This window comes from Carassius gibelio, chromosome B19, assembly GCF_023724105.1.
Source record: "Carassius gibelio isolate Cgi1373 ecotype wild population from Czech Republic chromosome B19, carGib1.2-hapl.c, whole genome shotgun sequence".
NCBI lineage: Eukaryota > Metazoa > Chordata > Actinopteri > Cypriniformes > Cyprinidae > Carassius > Carassius gibelio.
The window spans coordinates 30060983-30082444 of NC_068414.1; the positions used below are offsets into that span (position 1 = coordinate 30060983).

A 21462-nucleotide genomic window follows, 5' to 3' on the forward strand; every position below is an offset into this window, starting at 1 on the left:
TCAGAAGAAGGCCATCTCTCAGAGTCAGCGCAGCGCTCAGCATCATTACACTGCTCGCAGTCAGGCTTCTGATAGCATCACTGCTGTTACGTAATGAGCTTTTGTTTTCAACGCTGTTATTAGTGTCGCTGTGTGCAAATATTTCACCCCCTTCTACACGCTCATCAGCTTGGCTGATTTAACGCAGAAAACACAGAGTGGCATTATTGTTCTGAACATGCTAAAGGCCAGTGAGGCAGCAAATCATAGGACGTTCTGATCAAATATGCATCAGTTTTGGGTGATACCGATAGGCCACATTTTCCTTGACCAAATGTGCACTCGTCCCTCCAGCGTCACGTGGAGGTCAGCGTGGAGGGCGTCCTCAAGCAGCTCATACTAGAACATCTGCAGCTGGCTCCTCTACAGCGGGGTAAGAACACTCTCCTCTCTCCGTCCCTAGCTTCATGAATACAGATATTCAAATATATTCACACTCAGAGGTTATTTGTCTCCAGCGGTGGATGTAAGACTGGTCTCTGTTCATGTTTCTTATTTGCATTTGTAATCGAGGAGAAATGTGTGTTGGAGGCCGTTCGTGCAGGATGAGGTTTTTGTGTTCTTTGTGCCGTTTTATAATTGTAGGCATGCATTAGATGGGCATGTTTTACGGGTTTCATTAAAGAGATTTTCTAAATGTTTCTCGAAAAATGCCTTTTTTTAAAGACATACAGTGGGGCTCGAAAGTTTGGGCACCCCTTGCAGAATCTGTGAAAATGAGAGTCATTTTCAAAAAATAAGAGAGATCATACTAAATGCATGTTATATTTTATTTAGTACTGTCCTGAGTAAGATATTGTACATAAAAGATATTAACATTTAGTCCACAAGACAAAAAAATGCTGAAATTATTAAAATGACCCCACTCAAAAGTTTGGGAACCCTTGGTTCTTAGTACTGTGTTCTGTTACCTGATGATCCTCGACTGTCTTTCTGTTTTGTGATGGTTGTGCATGAGTCCCTTGTTTGTTCTGGACAGTTAAACTGAGCAGCGTTCTTCAGAAAAATCTTTAAGGTCCTGCAGATTCTTCAGTTTTCCAGCATCTTTGCATATTTGAACCCTTTCCAGCAGTGACTTTATGATTTTGAGATACATCTTCTCAGACTGAGGACATTTGAGGGACTCAAACACAACTATTTAAAAAGATTCAAACATTCACTGATGCTCCAGAAGGAAACAAGATGCATTAAGAGCTGCATTGAACACGATGAAGATGGCCAAATTTGTCTTATTTTGTTGAAATATAGTTTTTTTTCCATTTAGTTCTGCCTTTCGTAAGCAACAGAAGATACTTGTATGTTTCCCGGGACACAAATTAAGTACAATTTACCTTGATCTTCAAATTTCAAAAGTTTTTACCCCCCAGCTCTTAATGCATCTTGTTTCCTTCTGGAGCATCAGTGAATGTTTGAGTCTTTCTAAATAGTTGTGTTTGAGTCCCTCAAATGTCCTCAGTCTGAGAAGATGCACAACCATCACAAAACAGAAAGACAGTCAAGGATCATCAGGTGACCACACACAGTACTAAGAACCAAGGGTTCCCAAACTTTTGAGGGGGTTATTTTAATAATTTCAGCATTTTTTTTTTTGTCTTGTGGACTAAATGTTAATATCTTTTATGTACAATATCTTACGCAGGACAGTAATAAATAAAAAAATAACATGCATTTAGTATGATCTCTCTTATTTTTTGAAAATTACTCATATTTTCCCAGATTCTGCAAGGGGTGCCCAAACTTTCGAGCCCCACTGTATATGTGAATGTGCCTTTTCCATTTTTCCACCAAAAACTCCTTTTGAGAACATGTTTTAGTCTAATTTCATGCAGTTTTTATACCATCACAATCTGATTTAATTGCATGGTCCCAACTTATATATTGCATATATCACACAACAAAGTTTTTAAAGTTAAACAGTGAATGGTTTTTATGAAGTACAGAAGTGCAAATTTGCTTTATTGTGTGCTATTAAGGTAGACAGGTTATAGTGTCTCCTGTAAAGTTTTAATTGAGATGTTTTGCAATTTCTACAGTAGTTCTGGGTACAAGAACAGAGGTAGATGCAGAGCCAAATAGATTGGAAAGTGACAAGTGTGTGTGTGATCACTGTGTGGATTCGTTGCAAAGCATCATGGGAGTTGTATGTGTGTTGTAACCCGCTCTTTCTCTGTCTGTCTCCCGATGGCACTCAGAGATCAAAGCTCAAACTTGTGTCTATATTTATCTGTACTTCTGGATCTGCAGTCGTGCCTCTTCACTTTTCTTCTTGTTGTCTGGGGGTCAGCAGCCACGTGATCATGTTTATTCAAGCCTGCAGACCTGCATAACATTAATGCATATTTATGAGCTCATAAATGTTGGAGGACTCATCTGAGATGACCAGACCGTGACATGAAACATGTTTCATATCACACGGTGATCGTCTCTTCTGCCTTCCTCAGTGTTACGCTTGTGTCCAAGAGGCTGTCAGAGCACAAGTGCCTCATTTATCTGTCATTACGCCAGGCCTGTTTTGTTGGGTATTAGTGTGATTTAATGTTTTGTTTCACCTGCCAGTAGTGGATAAATTGAGAAAATGTACCAGCCATAAAAATTTATTTAAGACAAGTATTTTTTGCTGTTTATGCAGTATGAGTCCACATTGGATGTGTTTGATTCAAAATTAAATTTCAATCTGAAAATTAATAGAAAGTTTTAGGATGTTCGTGCTCTATGGAATATTCTCAAATAATTCTGGAAAGTCTGATCAGGTTATTGTTCATTATAGCAAAAGCAGACAAACAAAGTACTAAGACAGTATTATATTTTATGTTTTTCAGCTTTGTTTTTTTATATATTGTTATTTATTTCTAGAGTTCTAATTATCTCCCTCGCTATTATATATGTATTTGTTTGTTTGTTTATTTATTTATTAATTATTTAATTAATATTCATTCATTTCACTCAAATTGCTCTCTTTATTTATATATATTTATATTTAGCAGTATTTATATTTATTTTATTATTTATTTTTATATTTTTGCCCAAAACAATTTCTCCACTCCATACAGTATATATTTTATTTTATTTTATTCAATTTATTACTCTAATTTGATTATCATTCTTTATTTTTCTATTTATTTAGTTAGTTATTTTGCCTCAAAAGAATTTCTTCACTCCTTAAATATTATGATTTATAATGAAACGTATTACAAATATATATATATATTTGTAAAGTAATTATTTCTTAGATATTTTTGAGACAGTGCAGGTTGAATTACAGCATTGTATACTAGATGGCCACCCATTACCAAGCGACTCAGTTTTGCACCTCAAGCGTACAGGTAGGATTGACATGGATTTATTTATTTTTTAAGCAAAACTTGTTACTAAGCACAATTTAAAATATGCATTATGTTGCAGTTTATATATACAGGTTAAAGCCAGTTTTAACTTGCATTTGTTTTTTATTGAGTGTTTTTTCTGAACCCTGCACACACACATACAGTAATATCAGAGACGTTCAAACACACGAGAGCAGTAGAAGAGCCATTAAAATTCTTTCCCATAACCAGCGGCATTTATTTAGCTATTAAATGCGGTCAGCGCTCTTTAATGCTTTAATGGACCTATCAGAACTGCCTCTCACATGCATTTATCAGAGATGTGAAAACTGCTGAACTCTTGATTAAAAGCCCATCTGAGCTTCAGAACGTCTGACGGCTCTTTCTGCACCTGCTTGTCTTCCAGTCCAGATACTCTCAAAGACATTGAGATCTGCTGAGAGCTGCTGGAGTTCTTCTGCGGTTAAAAACTCCACTGTGCTGTTTGAACTAAATAAATCTGCTCTGAAGGCTGATACATCGCTTGTCTTAAATGGACGTATATTTTACGAGAAGACCTTTAGCGGGTCATTGCATTTTAGATGGTGGATTATTAAATAGTAAAGACAAAAACTTTGTCAAACTTTTAAAGCCTGCTATTTCTAGAGCTTGGCTGTGGTTCGTATGGTTATGGTTCTCTAATTTTTTCATTTATTTAACTCTCAACCCCTTCTGAACTCAGATCAGACAATCTTGCTATATACTGCATTTATAAATCATAATCCTGATAATCATAGTCATCACAGCTGTAAAATCACATCGATGTGACCGAGATGATTAAAACAATCTATCATTCCTGCCAGATAAATGCTTATACTCTTAAAATATATACTTTTTTTACTCAAATTAGTCACTCACACTTTATTATTATTTTTATTTTTTTATTTATTTTGTCCCCAAACATTTCTCCATTTCTTATATATTATGATTTGTAATGAAAAGTATTGAAAAAGTGAGGGAAAAAATACAAGTGATTTTTTTTATTTATTATTAAATAAAATAAATATAGTATTTTATAGTTTTTATTATAATTATTATAATTTTATTTTTGGTCTTTTTTGTCTTTCTTGGATGGGATAGAGGCAGAAAGCAATGAGGAAACGAACCTCAAGCTTATTTTTGGATGGGCCGATGGATAGATTATCGTAATTATTTGTTAAATGAAGAGTGTTTGATTGAATTGTGAAGAGAGAGCATGCATTATTTGTAAAGAGCCACTAAAAAAAGCCCTGGAACACTTTAATCAGCGAGCTGCAGGATGCTAAATGTTTTTTTTTTTTTTTTAAATGCTCGATACCTTTAGTGTGGAATACTTTTGGAATCTCATCAGCACAGCGAGAGATTCGATTAGTGTCAGAGCTGTAATCTAGTGTTTTATTCATTTCCATACTTGAATCTATTTGCTGTAGGTAAAGACAGGTACTCTGCGGCATTCTGCGTTACCATGGGAACCGTAGAGGATTCAGATGATTCTGTTCATTTGCGCAGCACCATCCGTTTCAGCTGCTGATTTATGCCTCTCTGTGTGTTCGTGTCTGTACCTGTAAGTGTTTGGATGCTTGTTTGTTAGTTCCTAAGAAATCAGCAGATTGTGGAGAGTGCAGACACTCATGGGCTCCTCTGTATTATCCTAGAGGTCACTGGCTGCTCTGTATTTGGATAATGGACACTACCGTATTTTCCAGACTATAAGTCACACTTTTTTCATAGTTTGGCTGGTCCTGCGACTTATAGTCAGTTGCGACTTATTTATCAAAATTAATTTGATATGAACCGAGAGAAATGAACTAAGAGAAAACATTACCGTCTACAGCCACCAGCTCTCGCGGCTGGAGACGGTAATGTTTTCTCTTGGTTCTTGGTTCTAAATAAATGCGACTTATAGTCCAGTGCGACTTATATATGGTTTTCCCTCGTCTTGACGTATTTTTGGACTGATGCGACTTATACTCAGGTGCGACTTGTACATGGAATATTTGCATATCCGACTTCACACTGCAGGAACACTTTAGACCAGGTTTGTGTTGGTCTGTGGCGCAGTCAATTTTCAGTTCCTTACGCACAAATGGGCACAAATGCATTTGCAAATTAAAATACGTGGCACTGGACAGGAAAATGTGAACAGCGCCAGACCGAAACTAACAAACACACTTGCGCTGCACCTTGCGTTGCATTGCACCAGGTGTATGACTTTAAAACAAAATATTTTGACATTGATAAAAAATCAGGTCCATAAACACCTTTACCTTCTTTTTTGTGTAGCTCATTCCCTGTCTTGCGTGTAAGTGGTTGCTTTGTGCTGCGTCCTGCATTTCATTGGCTGCTGTGTGACCTGTCTTGCATTTCATTGGCTGATATGTGACCTGTCTTGCATTTCATTGGCTGATATGTGCTACGTTCTGCATTTTATTGGCTGCTGTGTGACCTGTCATGCTTCATTGGTTAAAAATGTTCCTTTCTTTCTTTCTTTCTTTCTTTCTTTCTTTCTTTCTTTCTTTCTTTCTTTCTTTCTTTCTTTCTTTCTTTCTTTCTTTCTTTCTTTCTTTCTTTCTTTCTTTCTTTCTTCTTAAGAAAGGTCAGGGTTTGCAGTCAAGGATTAATGATGTTCACATTTAAATCTACATCCTTATCGCAAATAAGAAAGTCTCTCTCTCTCCATGGTGTGTGTATCGGACTGCAGTGCAGCATAAAGACTGCATTCTCCTATGGTTTTGACATAAATTAGATGCTACCAGCAACTTTGTGTACGCTTTATAATGTTAATAAATGCGTGTGTACTTGAGGGGAACAGCTCAACACAATACAGGCGTATTTGATCCTTGTAGTTCTATTGTGTTGGCGTGGCACAGCATTGTCATGTTTTTGACACGCTGTACAATTCCTAAACAAGCTCTTTTGAGCTGTAGGATTAAAAAAGGTAGCTAATTCGGTACAGCTAGCTCATTTTTGATGTTTTTAAATGGGAAACTGTTATTGCATTTCTACGTCTGATAATCAACAACAGTGATGTGCCTCGTCCAGTCAACATCTCTGCAATCTTTTACCCATGTTGATGTAACAATAGGTCCCTGTCTAATTGTGCATTCTCGTTGTTTGACTGTGCCCCGTCCCCCGTGTGTAACAGACTTTCATAGAGTCGTATTGCATGTCTGCATTAGTGTGGTCAGCAGGTCTTTTGAGTGAAAGGGTTTCTGCTCACTAGGGTGTGAAATCATTAGGTCGTCTGCGCAGACGTACGTACATGATAATTACACAGAGGAGCCTCACTGTCTTATTTGCTCTCAGCAGGTGATGATTAAAGCTTCTAAACCTGAAGGCAACCAAAGTAATGGAAGGCAGTATAGTACAGTATTTTAGTCAATTAATACCCATCCTAGAGTTTTACTCTTGTCCTTCCATCTCTTTATTTTATTTTAGTTTAGTTTAGTTTAGTTTATTATTTTAGTTTAGTTTAGTTATCTATTTTATTTTAATATTTAAAAATTTTGATTTTATATAGTTGTTTTTATTTGTTTTTAAATATTAGATTTGTATTATTTTAATGTTTTTTGTTTGTCTTTTGTTTTGTTTTACTTTGTTTTGTTTCCTTTTAGTTTCGTTTAGTTTCGTTTTGCAGTGAGAAGATACATTTTGTTTTTGATTTCCAGGCCCGGAAATTCATTGTTTAGAATTTGAACTTTGCAAATGTAATAACTGGGAAATATAGGGTAGTATACTGGTAGTAAATTGTGCTGTGTAGATGAAGTACAAATTGAGATGCAGGCCCTGTTGAGACCTTTTTACATTTTGTTAGAAATGCATGAACGGGGCATCTTAAAATGTTCACAACAACAGATGCACAACAACTCTGTTGATTCTGTTTTGATGTAAAAAAAAAAAAAAAACAACAGCTAGAAACATTGCTCCTGTGGGCTGCTTCTTTGAGCTCAGGTCTTTTGGACAAAAAAAGAACAACACAAGCATTTAATAGTTGAGCTGTGGTGAGATTTTTGTGTCTTGTCAGACTTTACAAGCATCTACAGAGTGTTTTCTGACTCTCAGATCTCGTCTCTTATTACAGCATAATTTTTTGACGAAAATACTCTAAACACCTAAGCAAAATACCAGAGGGAAACAATGAGTCTGGTTCCAAAAACCAGAATATCCAACAGAACCAGAATGGATGAGTCTGGCTAAGAGAACAAAGATGGAGTGATGATGCAGAGGAAAGAAAAGAGGGCGAGTATTATTAAATAATTATTGTCATCATAATCATCTTCCTAAATGACTGACAGGAGAACGTGAACCCAGCTGGCGATACTCAAATTTGTTTTCAATGCAATTAGCTATGCCCCTTAAACCAGGACAAGACACTCAATCAGAGCAAAGGATGAACAGGGAGACCTCTGTCCTCTGTGCTTTTATTATTATTATTATTATTATTATTTATATATATAAATAAAGCAATAGTCTTAGCTGTGATTTCTGCTAAGTATCTTAAGATGAATTTTTCATGAGGAAGTGCTAGGAAGACTTGATATGATTAAACAGCCCATATCTCCACTAAGCAAATTTAAGTATACTGTAAGTCTTGCTCATGTGAAAAGCATCCACCAATAAGATAGAGAGGGCTTGGAAACACAGGAGGCTGAAAGATGGAAGAGGCGACGTATAGCTGGAGTGAAAAGCTGTCATCTGTACACATCTGGAATGAAGGGCTTCCATCAAATGGAAAGATGAGCGTTTACTCAGATGGCAGGACGCTGGAGGAGTCAAAAGAACATTTCTCTCAACACAGGAGTGGGAAAAAGTGTATCCATCCCATAAGTGAGAATGAGACTCTTGACAGTAGAGTGAAAGTATAGATGAAAACACGAAGATTTTTGTCATTATTTTGGATGGGCTGAATAGGCCAGAAACATCATCCATCCATCAATCACTCATTCTATCTGTGATTTTGTCATTCTGTCTGTGTTCTGTCTATCCGTCCTGCTCTTTCTTCCATTTTTTCTTTGATTCTGTTAATCTGTCCATCCTATCTTTTATCTTGTCTTTCTCTCCCTCTGCCATTCTATATTATATTCTATCTATCATTCTATAGTTCTATCTAGATTTCGAAAAAAGTATTCCAATCTCAAGAACCTCATCATTCTTGACTACAGAATAAATCCTGAACAAATATCTGCACACACACACACACACACACACACACACACACATGCATACCCCCCCCCCCCCCCCCACACACACACACACAGTGTTTCTGCTGTGGTATGTAAATGACAGCATTGATTAAGCGGCGTGTGTTGACTCTGTAAGGAGACTCGGAGTGGATCTCCCCCTGCAGAGAGTCACCCACTTAATGACACACAAGATAAACAATCACATACACTTCTGTGAGAGTGTGGTGGAAAGTCACATCCACATGGTTGAAATTTTATGAGTGGTTGCCAGGGTGTTGCTATGCAATTGCTAAGGTGTTCTTTGCAGTTGCAGTGTTGTGTGTTTTGTGCGCATGAGGTTGCTGGGGTGATCAGGGTGTTTTTGTTTTGCAGTTGTGGGTGTCCAGAGTGTTTCTATGTGGCTGTTTTTGCAGAATGAGTTATGCACACAGTTTAATAATTGAGAAGTTATATCAGAAATGCTTTAAAGAAGATGTATTAGTTCATACACATGCATATAAATGAATCATGATGGTGTGTGTAGTCTGTGGTTCTGCCACTTTCAATACAGAGAAAGAGAGAGAAATAGCTGTATGTAATGACATACAGTGTGAGTGTGTGTGTGTGTGTGTGTGTCATCTTTCTAAAAATAAGATTCAGCACTTGCTGAAAAGCTGAAATGAGCTCTTGCTGTCACATAGCAACAGTCAGACTCCGTGTGGAGCACTTGATTTTCCCTCCTCCCTGCTCTTCTCCTGCATTAACCCTTTACCCTGTGAGTGACGGACAGCTGTCAGCACCAATCAGACGCATCATCTCTCTTCCACTGGGCGGCACCTCTGACATCAGAAGGGCACCAGTGGCCGGTCAAACATGGTCACCTGTTTGACCCTATCATATAAACCTGACATTTGCCTTCTGGTCCTGATACTCTTCCTGTCAGTACTGCAAGTGTGCTGTCATTCCTTTCCTAATCCACATCTCTAATGGAACAATCATGCCTATTATTATGTGTGTGACTGTTGCATTCAAAGAAGTGGGATGTGTACTTTGAAACCTATATTTTAGGTTGGTTTCTTAGTTATGTTAATAACTCAAGTGTGGTTTTCACAATGAAAATAAAAAGATAATCTGATAAACAGATAAACTCTAAAGTCTGTCAGCTTTTTCAATAATAACAAATATATGACTGACATGGCTACATTTATTGTACATCAACATTCAAGTGTGTGTATGTGTGTGTGTACAGTAAAATTATGAAATATTCTAAAATAACAGTTTTCAATTGGAGTGTATTTTAATATAATTTATTCCTGTCATGCAAAGAATGACATCAGCCATTACTGCAGTCTTCAGTGTCACCTTCAGAGATTCATTATCAATACTGGAGACAGTTGTGCTTTGTCTTTTTTGGAAGCTGCAGTACTTTTTTCAGGATTTTTTTTTATGAATAAGAAGTTAAAAAGAACAGCATTTATTAAAAATAGAAATCTTTGTAACAGTCACCTAAACCTTTTTTTTTTTTGTATGTTTTGTTAAAACTACAGTGATTTCCTTCAACTACATATTTAACACGATTTGTAATCCAGAAACACTTGTAAGAATCAATATAGAAAAAGTACATCATATTAACGCAGTGGATTGGGCTGTATTTTTATGGACTCCTCTTTTTAATATGTTCATCCATTATTATATAATAATTATTATATAGTAATATATAGTATTTTATTTTATTATTTTGTATTTATTTGTAGCATTTCTACCTCATTTTCTTTTAATAACTATTGGTTGTTTTTGTATATTTCATAAAAACACTGAAAACATGTTTGAAATCCCTGTTGAGAAAATGAATTGGGGAAAACTTTGGCGCTAAGACTGCTGAAAATCTGGGCGTTCACTGTTGTGCCCTGCGTTTATGAGACAGTGGGCGGTCCGTGGGTGAGCCATCTGATGCTCAAACAAGTTATCATCAATCTCTCTCCACCTCACTAACAGCTTTAAACAGTACGATCATGGCCTTAAGTATGTGGCAGGCTCCAGTGATGATACTATTGATCTGCGCGAACGAACGGTGCTTTAAAAAGCTTTACAGTTATTACAGATCCAAACAAATGGACGTTAAACCTCCTCCAGGCAGGCATTTTACTGTTTACAGTGCTCTGAGTGTGATTCCAACAGCTGTGCTTGTGTTTACAGTGAGAAGGGGTTCGCATTTAGGACCACTGTCCACTAATCACACAGATCAGAGGTCAAACAAGCAAATCTTCCCTGGCAAATCTTCCACTCTGCAATTTCAATCTATGTTTGCTGCAGACTAGCGCTTTTAAGACGTATCTATGTAAATGAGCTCTGTTGTGATTGGCCAGAATCTGCATGGTAGCAATCAGGTTGCTGACTTTTGAACAGATGAATGTGGGCGGGTCACATGTTAATGAGCCAATGGTTTTTAAATGAGCCATTTTTACAGTTTAGTAGCAGGGTGGACTTTATAGAATAATTCTACATTGTATTCAGAATAATAACTGAATAAATTGAATTAATGAAGATGCAGTAATGATAATAAGTTAGAGCATTCTTCCCCATGATTTGAGGGTCTGTTGAGGACACACACATTAGGACATATACACACTTACGAAGCAAATTAAGGCTTAAACAAATAAGAACGATACCAGAGGCCTGTAGCCACACACACAACTGTGTTAAGTTTAGAAATGTCAGGTAATTTGTCTTTTAAGGATGAAAAAGCAGCCTCGGGGGAGACTGTTGTTTCCTCCTAGGAAATCAATGGAGAGGCTGTTTCATTTAGAATGCGAGAGAAAAAACAAAGTGTTTTAATACGAGGTTTAGAGAGCGAGAGAAAGATACAGAGAATGGGAGAAACACACTTATATGCCACATTGTGAAAGTCGAGCAGGCTAAGATTGATTCAGATGATGCATTTGTTTTACGACTTGAATCTCATAATCTGAGCTGATTTTTTTATCACTTGTGTTGTGATTCAGTATTATGACATCATCAGCTCTATGCGCAGCATATTTATGAAACGCGCGTCATAAATGATTAAAACAGCTCTGTACGAATTATGAAAACTCATGTATAAAACATAAATCACCTGAACAATAGCTGTGCAAGAGATTTATTCATTTTGCAAAGTGAATTAAATCATGACTTTATATGATTAATCCACCTGTTGGCAATAATTTCTGATAGATATTTAATAACTGTATTTCATTATAGCATTCATTGTTTCAGCTCTTTATTGCCTTGTGTGCTGCCTGACTAGACACTACTTTAAGGAGATTCAAAGGCAAAATCCCAGAGTGCATTGCAACAACGTCAGTGAAGTTAAACTTTTTTCTATTTTTCTATTGTTCTCAGGATTATTTTGTGAATAGAAAAGTCAAAAGAATGGCATTTATGTGAAATAGAAAATTGTATATGTACACTGTTTAAGGAAATAGAAATAGTCCTTCAGCTGCTTTGCTCTGGCTCTGTTCTGATGGACACTGCCAGAGTAACAGTGCAGGAAAACGAGCAGATAAATCAGTCTTGGCTCCGCCCACAGCACCCATCCGTCAAAGTGACGGGCGGCTCCAGATACCCCCCCGAACCCTTTGATTTATGCATCTCAGCAGGGCACGGAGACATCATAGTCACATCTTCAACGCCTTAGCATGGCAAGCTAATGATCAACCCACTCGCACAAGAGCTGAAAATAGCCAGCGCTGGTGGATAAATATGTTTTTTATAGCGTTTTTCCAGTGACACTTTCCAGGCATAATTAGAGTCGGTGAAAACTAACTTCGAGAATCAAGGAGATGTTCATTAGCATGGCTGTCGAGTCAGCAGAAGAGGGAATTCTGGGACAGGGGTGGCATTAAGGCCAGCAGCTGTAAGTTGTAGAGCCGGAGTGAAAGTTGCGGTTGTGGATCAGGCTGTGAGGACCGTGTACACATGTCTTTCCCCAGTGAGTGCGCTAGAGCCAGGCCGCTCTGCCATCTGTCAGCCTGGGCATCAGACGCTGGAAGAGCAGCCTCTTGAAAAGCTCTTACCAACCTCCCACTGCCTTTCACAGCCGCACTTTCATTCTCTGTGTGGTTGCACTTATTAGAGGCATCTTCAAATCACTCTCTGTCCCGCTTTCTCATGAAAAAGCATGATGAACTATTGCTGCAGAAGCATTCAGCTTATGATGCTAGCATTTCTATTACTGTCGATAGTACATATTGATATGAAAAGTTTATATATATATATATATATATATATATATATAAATAACTGATACAGTTTTTCTGTTATATTTATAACTGCTTGATAATAATAATTAAAATAATAATTTTTAATTATTAATATTCTCCATATTCTTCTCCTTATTATTATTATTATTATTATTATTATTAACAATAGTAGTAATAAAAACTATAACAATAACAATATATTTAATAAAACCATTATTATTGTTATTATTATTATTATACTATAAGATTAATAATAATAATAATAATAAGAAGAAGAAGAAGAAGAAGAAGAAGAAGAAGAATAGTTTATATATAGATTTTCTATCAAATATCAGAATTAAAGTTAAAATTGTTGTAAGAATATTGTTTTATATAATTATTGGACATAATTCTCTCCTATTTTTTTTAAGGTTTTAACTTAAATTTAGCCTAAGCATTGCCTGAAATATTGCTGCTTGTATAGCAAAAATACAAGAAAATAAAAGACATATAAAGAAAGAAATAAATTTTATAATAATAATAATAATAATAATAATAATAATAATAATAATAATCATTTATATAGTATTTCTTTATACAATCATAATAAAAATAATAATTTATTATTATTTTTATTATTATTATTATTATTATTATTATTATTATATAATTTATATAATAATAATAGTAATACTACTATTACTACTACTATAACTACTACTAATAATACTTATTAATAATATAATTATATAAAGAAATTATATAATAATATTTATTATTATGATTATTATATAAACAAATTATATATAAATACATTTTATATTACTACTAGATACTAGCTGCTGCTATTATTATTATTATTATTATTATTATTATTATCATCATGCATTCGAAATGTTAACATTTTTATATTAAAATTAAGCTAAACGATTTATTACTTGTAGTAGTGTGTGATTATTTTAGTAACTATTACTAAATGAACTATCGGCAATCATTATAGACTGAAATTATCATTGCATCTGCCTTTTCGGTTCTCTAGACTTCGTGGAGCTCGACTCCGCTACTGTGAGTAAATGATATTTAATTAATCAGAGATTGAATGAGAGTAATTGGCCTCATTAGATAATACCTGTTACCTCAGCGGGAGTCACTCTACTCCATCAGAGAGACACACACACACACACACACACACACAGGCGCTCATGCAGTTCTCATTTGCTGTATTTTCAGAATGCTTTCACCAGCTATAGTTAGATTTGATCATTTGATTTGCTTGTTTATGAATCGGTTATTGAAGACTCTGCTGCAGTCTTGGAAGTCAGCTGGAAGAGGGCATCGATCATCTGTTACAGAGCTGACAGATCATGTGATCGTCGTTGACCACTCTGAACAGCTGAAATATCGTCCTGCATAATTAAATCCACCAATCTGCACCCGGGGGTCCATTATCTGCACTGTTCTCGCTCTCTCTCATTGGTTGGCCGGCTGGATCGATCAGTGGTTCTGATATCAGCGGGTGAGGGGAAGGCACGTCAGCTGTTCGGTTGAATATTCCAGGAGCTGTGTTTCACCCTCCGTTCATCAACACTACCTGTCAACAGGTCCTCAAAGACATCAAGGTCTCGATGTGAAAATCTGTCTAGCTGTCTGCTGCCGACATAACAGTTTCCTTCTAAAAGTGCTTTTACACTGACACTCTTTCCACTGCAGATCACTGTCAGTGTGAACACTTCGGAAAGCAGCATCTGAACTGAAAATTAGATCTTGAAAATTACTCATTTGTTCTACATGGGAATCAGGGTTATTATGTGGGATTATAATCCCATATTATTATGCTGTAGTTAACTAAAAAGAAACTTAAAACCATGAAAAAGAACAAACTAAAAAAACTCTGTTACTTATATATATAAACTGTTTTTATTTAACTTGTGATTTATCCAAATATTTTAAACTAAATCCAGAAAAAAATAACAATTATAACTTAAAACACAATGAAAAATGTCAAAAACACAATGAAAGAAGCTTTAATTAAATTATAATTAAATATAAAAATCAAAACGAATTCTAAATAATTAAAAAGTGTAATCTAATCTATCTATCTATCTATCTATCTATCTATCTATCTATCTATCTATCTATCTATCTATCTATCTATCTATCTATCTATCTATCTATCTATCTATCTATCTATATTTTTTACTTGAGCCAATGAAATATAAATAACTTTCACTTAGCGCAAGCCAGTGGCGTGTGCCAGGGTGTGCCTGTGCCACCCACAGTGGCAGTTGGCACACCTCAAAATAGATGCAGAATTATTTTTTATAGTCTCAATAAAAAATGTTTACTAAACTTGGGCTATTGTTTACTTAGAATATATATATATATATATATTTTTCGCGACACGGTTGATTCAGATCGGCACTTCGGAGCCTGTTCGCGACTCGGTTGATTCAGATCGGCACTTCGGAGCCTGTTCGCGACTCGGTTGATTCAGATCGGCACTTCGGAGCCTGTTCGCGACTCGGTTGATTCAGATCGGCACTTCGGAGCCTGTTCGCGACTCGGTTGATTCAGATCGGGACTTCGGACCATGTTCGCGACTCGGTTGATTCAGATCGGGACTTCGGAGCCTGTTAGCGACTCGGTTGATTCCAGAGGTGTCAAGTAACGAAGTACAAATACTTCGTTACTGTACTTAAGTAGAAATTTGGGGTATCTATACTTTACTTGAGTGATTATTTTTCAGCCGACTTTTTACTTCTACTCCTTACATTTTCAGGCAAGTATCTGTACTTTCTACTCCTTACATTTTAAAAATAGCTTCGTTACTGCTGTTTCATTTCGGCTTGTTTACATTCCGGCTTGTCATCATTAATAAAAAAAAAAAAAAAAAAAAACTATCCAGATAAATCGCGCCATCCGGATGGAGTGAATTTGATTGTGGTTGGATGAGAAGTATAAACATATACCATTCCGACACCCTATTGGTCTGTACGCAATCCATCGCACCTGCATGTGACACAAATCACATCACAGTCCAGCCTGGACATAGACAGTTTTGGGTTCGTTTATCAAAAAATATATTTCTTAAAAGTAGGGTTGGGTATGGAAACGGTATCCGATCGCCTCAGAGTCAGTCTGCTTAAATTTCACATGAAACCAGCGTCAGACCGGTCTCCTCCCGTCTTTCAGCGCGCTCTTCAATCCGCAGAGGCGCAGACCGCGAGCGGAGCACCGCATGCGCACTTAAACAAACAGAGGACACAAGGTGTGTCTTTATCGATAGATTGTTAGAATATCCATATTTGTGCAGTTCTTTGTCATGAATACAGTTTACAAAAGGTCACGAGGTAGCAGTCGGTTTCTCATCTGTAAAGTTTTCGCTCATCACACCACAGCCGTTTCCTCCAGCGAAAATCTAGCCCTTAACACATATGAACGAACACATACTTTGATTACACTTACTTAAATATACTTTATTTAATCATACGGACTTTATACATACACTACTGTGCAAAAGTCTTAGACACTTTAGTATTTTCACTTAAAAGAATGGTGTTCGGACAGTTATTTATATATTTTGCTGTAGTGTGTCAGTATAAAATATCAGTTTACATTTCCAAACATTAATTTTGCCGTTGTCAGACTGCTTGTGCATTCAAAATCGCACTAGATTATTATTAAAATTAATGGCAAACTGATATTTCCAACTGACACACTACAGCAAAAGATATAAATAACTGGCTTAAAACCCTTTTTGGGGAGAAAATACTAATTTTTCCATAATACTTTTGCACAGTACTGTATTTTAAAAACGACATTGTTGCTACTTTATAAAGAATGACCATACAGTAATTCACAGAACTGATTTAAGACAGTGACAGACAGCACTCATCTTAACTAAATATCAGAGTGAGTGACAGAGATACAGTAGAAACATTATGTGTGGTTTTGTATTAAATAATGACCCAGATTGTGAAATACATTTATTAGCCTTAGATTAAGGGAAGCACAACTTGCACAACAAGCTATGGATTTATTTAAAATATTTGTAATGTTCTTTAAAGTTATCCATAGTTTTTTTGTGGTTCTTTTTTTTAAAGTATCGGTTCAGGCACCGTTTAGGAGCCGGTACCGTTTTAAAAGTATTGAAAAGGCACTGGACCCTACTTAAAAGTTATTATTTCTCACTGGCTCATTTACCAAATGAGTGCTTTTTCTTCGTCCTCCACAATTTAAGCTACTGTAGGTAGTTCGGTAGCGAGATGTTTTAATAAATTAGCGTTTTCGATTGACGATGCGATTGACAAAGTTGTGATAAGTAGGCTATACCAACTTTGTAACTCGTTACCCCCCAACACTGGACATAGCAGACGTATGTACCAAATACAAGAAGCTATCAATCAAGAAAGTATCAGGATTATGATTTCTTTTTCAGTTTTAGTTTTTGATTAATCACTTGGATTAATCATTCATTTTGACAGCACTATAATGTTTACTGTAAATAGACAACCATACAAGTGTAATTGTTATTAAGCCTGCACCAATGTTCTTGTCCATTGCCCTCGCAGATTCCTGCAGCTAATCATGGATGTACATAAACATTCCATTAAAAGTTATTGATGACAAGCCTCTGAAGTTTTTTGACTTTTTGCACTATAACAATACTTATTGGCAACTAGTCATCATATCTCTAGTCCTTTAATGTATTTGCATTGTACTAAAGTGCGTTCATTTTAAATGGGCATATATGCGGCTGAGGAAGACCTGAAGGTCGAAACGTTGCTTGATTAAATTCCTCTGGAGCAGTAGTTTTCAGTGTTCAGACTTCACTTCTTTATTTGTCTATATCATTTAGTTGTCTTGCACCTGTGTCCTAATTGGATGTTTGGGATGTGCACACCATTTTTGTATTTTCATATATGCGGCTGAAACAGGAAGCCTAGTGCATCCCAAATTTTTCAACATGAACATTTTAATATAACATTATAGTCATTATGGCCTATGGCCTTTAGAAAAATGTTTTTTGAGGAGGTGGGGTAGTACACAATAGGCCCCTGTGCCACGGCCTAAGCTTTTGTTCTTAATGGCATTTTTTTTCCCCTTACATTACTTTTACTTTTATACTTTAAGTAGTTTTTTAAACCAGTACTTTTACACTTTTACTTGAGTAAAAAGCTTGAGTTGATACTTCAACTTCTACAAAAGTCTTTTTAAACCCTAGTATCTATACTTCTACTTGAGTAATGAATGCCAGTACTTTTGACACCACTGGTTGATTCTATCGGCACTTCGGAGCCTGTTCGCGACTCGGTTGATTCAGATCGGCACTTCGGAGCATGTTCGCGACTCGGTTGATTCAGATCGGCACTTCGGAGCCTGTTAGCGACTCGGTTGATTCAGATCGGCACTTCGGAGCCTGTTCGCGACTCGGTTGATTCAGATCGGCACTTCGGAGCATGTTCGCGACTCGGTTGATTCAGATCGGCACTTCGGAGCCTGTTCGCGACTCGGTTGATTCAGATCGGCACTTCGGAGCCTGTTCGCGACTCGGTTGATTCAGATCGGGACTTCGTAGCATGTTTGAGATTTTTTTTAATCCAGATCTGGACATCGAAGCAGGAAGTGTTTGTCAAACAGTTAATTGGTGATAAATTAATATTTGGACTTGAGGCTTTTTTTTACCTGTCGATTCAGCATGTACATGGACCCACACACAAAGGTGGACACATTCTAGACGGGTGTGCCAGGTAGGTTGATCACCCGTCCCGCGTAGCGCGTGCGCGCACAGCGTTTGAACCCAATACATGCCTCCCACAAATTGAGACTGTGTCACGCATAATCAATGCTTGCTCAAAAAAAGTTGGTCGCTATAAATGGAGTAACTAACCCGTCGATCGCGGTCGACAAGTCGATCTTGGAAGCATTTTAAGGCGAAGATTTTTTAAAATCTGAGAACAAAAGGTGCGAGCCTCCGGTGCGAGTTGGGAGGTGCGAGCCTCCGCTGACTGCGCGCGCACCTCCCGAAACAGACGAGACATTTATACTTGACACAACTGTTTTAGACTGAAAATCAGACCATACAACTGATTTAGACGCGGGTGCCGGTGTGATGAGATGTACTAATATCCGTCTGCTCGGGCATGATTGTTTTAGGCCTGTAATTGATTGATTATTGAGGTAATAGGGATGGCACGGTTTGCTGAAATAAAAAAACCCAAACCGTTTGGTTCACCGCACACGGTTCGGCACGCGCTTCAACTTAAATCTGACAAAGCATCTGTAATATCATCTGTAATATGTCTTGCTATAAATGGCACGTAAAAAAACAGGGTTCAGCTAATAAATGTTTCTGTTGATGCATGCGCATTCTGGCTTCCCAGACATTACAAAAACATTATCCATTACAAAAAAGATCTATATTGAGCAACTACAATTCATTTTAATCCTATAATTATATATTATAATTTATTTAAAGTGAATAAATTGTAATGAAAAATAAACAAAATGAAATGGCTAAAGTTCAAAATTATCATATTTGGAAGAAAATTATTACATTTTACAATTAACTACATTTTGACATGACCTGCAAATTAACACTAGGAGTATGGTTGGACGGAAGCAGTGTGACAAAAATACTATCCCATATTTTTGCAAAGTAATCTGACAATAAATGTGGCACACCCAGAATTTCATATGCACACCCAGAGTCTCTTTTCTGGCTACACTACTGGCGCAAGCTATTTTTTTTTTCATTGCCTCAAGTTAAATTATATATATATATATATATATATATATATATATATATATATATATATATATATATATGTGTGTGTGTGTGTGTGTGTGTGTGTGTGTGTGTGTGTGAATCATTAAACTATTTATTATTAGTATTATTATTATTATTATTATTATTATTATTATCGGATGAATGAAACTTTTTTTTTCCAATGTATGTAATTATCACTTTATGGCCTAATTGCAATATGCCACTTCATTGCTTAATCTGAACAAGAACTCCCAACATAGACATCTGATCAAAATGTATATTTTTATTTATTTATTTATTTATTATTTATATATTTTTATGTATTTATTTATTTTCATTCATTTCAGACAGTGTCTCTCTGTTCAATGTTAGAATGCATGCTTAAAGTTGCATTGCAATTACATTGCATTGAAAGTTGCTGCATGCTTATTTGGTGCAATTAGGCAATGCAGTGACTTAGAAAACATGCCATTGTGTCCCATTTGCATCAGTGGGTCTGTGAATGCTATTGGAGAGACAATCAAAGACCCCAAGTCTCCAAGCAATGACTTGCTGCTTCACTTCGGGAGATCTTGCAGGAGTGCTTTCCTCCTGCAAGCCCATCAGAATCTCATTTTTCCCCCTCAATAAATCATGTAGTTTTCAATCCGTAGGGCTTTTTAATTTATTGCCATCATGTTGCGAGTTAATGGCTCTGAGTTTTATTGACTGTAAATGACAGACTAATGCACTTCTATTAATAGATGTCAGATGTATTTGTAGTTTGGATTCTATCTGTTCCATCTCCAGTCGCTGCGTTATACTCAGTTAGGAGTGGCTCTTCTGTGTGTGCAGGTTTTTAATTGAATCCAGCAGGTGAGATAATCAATGTGTGCAGCTCGATCGATCAAATCAACACATCTGCACACACACATACAGACACACACCCAAGGGCATCTTTGCTTCTCTAAATAACGGCCTCCTTGCACACAAAGGTTAACCTCTTAGTCACACACTCCCAAAGGAGAACCTAAGTGACAGATACACGTTTACTCTCACAATCTGAGCACATGCTGTACCATAAACAAAAAACACTAATTTTTGCCTCAGAGAACAAGAAGCATACACTACATAGCAAAGCTCTGAGGATTTTAAAGGTTTATAAATGGCTCTCTGGAATGCTGGATTCTGATTGGTCAATTGTGGCATCTGATTAAAGGAAGAGTTCATCTGAAAATGTAAATTTGCTGAAAATGTACATACAAGATTTAGACGAGTTTATGACTTCAACAGAATTGGAGGAATATAGCATTACATCACCAGCTCAACAATGGATCCTCTGCAGTGAATGGGTGCCGTCAGAATGAGCGTCAAAACAGCTGATAAAAACATCACAATGATACACAAGTAATCCACACTACTCCAGTCCATCTTGTGAAGCAAAAACTGCATGTTTGCAATAAAAAAAATCCATAATTTAAGATATAAGTAACTTCAAACTATTGTTTCTAGCTTTAATATGAGTCCTCTATCTATTCTCCAGCGAAAAAGTCTTTGTATCTGTATCAGGAGAGAAATATGCACAAGATTAAACATTGTTTACAAGACAAAACAGTCCAAAAAGGTTAAGAACAAATATGTATGTGGACTTGTGATGTGATGTGAGAGGACAACAGGAGATGGGTTTCTTCACTGGAGGATGTGTTATTATGGATTTTGGACTTTCGCATTTTAGCCCGGAAGCTAGGTTTTAAATTTAAGATGTCTTAAAGATGGATTTGTGTCTTACAAAAGTGCATCTTTTTAATTCATAAAACATGAATTGATGGACTGGAATGATATGGATTACTTGTGGATTATTGTGATGTTCTTATCAGCTGTTTGGACTCTCATTCTGACGGCACCCATTCACTTTAGAGGATCCATTGGTGAGCAAGTGATGCGATGCTACATTT

General features: G+C 36.4%; 1 protein-coding gene across 1 annotated transcript in view; it reads left to right on the plus strand.

Moving 5' to 3' along the window:
* The first annotated feature begins 326 nt into the window (after nucleotides 1-326).
* The window catches only part of LOC127979487 (trafficking protein particle complex subunit 9-like), a 62771-nt gene continuing 41635 nt past the window's right edge, over nucleotides 327-21462 (plus strand). Inside the window, exon 1 of the mRNA XM_052584989.1 lies at nucleotides 327-412. The gene's annotated coding sequence lies outside the window, so the exon portion shown is untranslated. The remainder of the gene's footprint in view (nucleotides 413-21462) is intronic.